Source organism: Prunus avium, chromosome 3, assembly GCF_965620075.1.
Source record: "Prunus avium chromosome 3, drPruAviu1.hap1.1, whole genome shotgun sequence".
Lineage (NCBI taxonomy): Eukaryota > Viridiplantae > Streptophyta > Magnoliopsida > Rosales > Rosaceae > Prunus > Prunus avium.
In genome coordinates, this window is record NC_142286.1 from 1,023,943 (window position 1) to 1,026,371 (window position 2,429).

General features: G+C 41.6%; 1 long non-coding RNA gene across 1 annotated transcript; it reads left to right on the top strand.

Moving 5' to 3' along the window:
- The first annotated feature begins 1,971 nt into the window (after positions 1-1,971).
- Positions 1,972-2,429, top strand: LOC148295407 (uncharacterized). The gene is made up of 3 exons (XR_015834307.1): positions 1,972-2,048; positions 2,120-2,215; positions 2,314-2,429. It is a non-coding gene; the product is annotated as an uncharacterized LOC148295407 (long non-coding RNA).

Here is a 2,429-nt window from a genome sequence, read left to right on the forward strand (position 1 = left end):
GAAGAAGCATTTATGAGGTGCAAAGAGAGAGATGACGTCTACAAGCTAGCTCTTGTTTACTTTGCTGAGTTAGTGGTTTTGGGAAGGGACAAGCATTTGAACATCAATGTAAATTACCTGACCCTTGCAGAGGACTTGGATGCGTTCAACAGGTATCCGTGGGGTTCGGTGTCGTTTGACAAAACCCAAGACAGTCTATTTTCTGCACCAACAAAGTATACGAAAAGCTTTGAAAATGAAGAGGGAAGAGAGAAGGGGAAAAGTAAGGTAACGGGAACAAGCCGGAAAAATGAGAAGGTCAAGAAGCATAAGCATGGTGAAGTGCAAAGGGGTGGGTGGAGTTTTAAAGGTTTCACGTATGCTTTCCAGGTACATGGTAATAATGTTCATGTCAGTTATGCTTTGTGAACTTTAAAACTTAAATAATGACTTTTGTCCTGTGAATTGTGTAGATTTGGGTATATGAATTAATTCCTAGAATGGTGGACCTGAATTACTGCAAGGTTGTTGATCCAACAGCTGTCCCGCGTATTTTGCGATGGAGAATGACTACGTCTATGCCCGAGATGAGGAAGTTGAATAATTATTTTTTCCAGAGCAAAGAGGTTTGGTTTGCAGCCCTTGAAACTGTTTATAAGATTCAATGAAATTATTAAGTAGAATGATTGAATATGAATATTGTCTGTATTCTGAAACAATCAGTTCAGTTGCGGGCGCTACGTCCGAGTGAAGAGGAAATGAGACAATCATATTGGAGTTGGCCACAGGATCGCCCTGCTGTTGTCTCGGCAGAGTCAATTCCTTCTTCATGTGCTGATCTTGATGAGTTGAACAAGCTGGTAAGCTTGTTGAGGTCCGAGTTGTTTCAAGTAAAGCGGGAAAATGACGTCCTTGAGTTAAAGGTCATACGGATGGAAAAACTTTTGGACCACTGTTTAGGTCCTCAGTTTGAGCAGGAAGTAAGGAGGGACCTAGCTTTACTGAAAGAGAGGACGAATCGTTGTGCGATCTCACATCTATTTAAGGGATCTGACGAAATGGATGATAGTGAATGGGATGAAGGGCCAAGTAACAGATATGAGGGAGAGGAAAAGGACGAGGAGGGGATTGAAGGGGGTGAAGTGCAAAGAAAACCAAGTGAGGTAGAGGAAGCGCAAAGGAAAAGAAGAGAGGGAGAGCAAGTGAAAATAAAAAGCAGCAAGGGAGAGGAAGCGCAAAGAAAGAGCAGTGAGGGAGAGGAAGTGAAAAGAAAAAGCAATGAGGGAGAGGAACTGCAAAGAAAGAGCAGTGGGGGAGAGGAAGTGAAAAGAAAAAGCAATGAGGGAGAGGAACTGCAAAGAAAGAGCTGTGAGGGAGAGGAAGTGAAAAGAAAAAACAGTGAGGGAGAGGAACTGCAAAGAAAAAGCAGTGACGGAGGGGAACTGCAAAGAAAAAGTAGTGATGGAGAGGATCCGCAAAGAAAAAGAAGGGAGGGCAAGGAAGTGAAAAGAAAAAAAAGTGAGGAAAAGGAAGTGCAAATAAAGGAATGTGAGGAAGCGGATGATGAAGTTGTTTTGGTTTGTGATGACATTGGTGAGAGCACGGCGGGGACAACTGTTGAGTTGACTCTTGGGGATATTGATTTGGATCAACCTACAGCTGTGCTATCTGAGTTGAACGTTTGGTTGAATGATAAAGGTAAAGCTGTGGAACAAGGGGTCCAATTACGAAAGAGAAAGAGGATTATTCCTATGTGGAAGATCATTGAAGCTAGTGAATTGGTGAAAAAAACTGTGCCAGAGACAACCCGACTTCGGATGTTAGACCCAATGAAGGCGATTCCGCATGATGATATGGTGAAATTGCTGAAACTTTGTTGGGAATGGCGCCATAACCCAAAGTAAGTCCCTTGTTTTTTGAGATAGAAGGCATTAGTGAATATATTTTTAAATTGATGTGATCTAAAACTTTGTTATATTCACAGTTTAGTGATGCAATTTGGCCACGTGGAAGCTGAGATTGAATTCTTCACTTCCCTCGTAAAAGCTGACGGTTGGCTGACAGGAGATGTAAGTTTAATTGATTATGCATTTGTTTTAATGTACATAGATTATGAGATTGACCCGAAAAACATGTGCAGCACATTGATTTGGGGTTGTATCTCATCCGGAAGCGACAACAAGATTTGGAGGTTGTAGAAATATCGAACTGGACAACGACCGATGTATTTTTCATGGTATGTCATAGGGCTTGACCAAGTGCAGTTAATAATTACAAATTATCCATACTTGCTTTGTGGAGGTGTTTAACCATTGATTGTTTTCTATTTCACAGAATCACATCCATACTTGCTTTGTGGATAATAAAAGAAAAAAAGAGCAGGCTGGGTGGAAAATTAGAAACAGTTTAGTGAACGTTGTAAATGGCAAGGTTCCGGCGTGTGGGGCGGA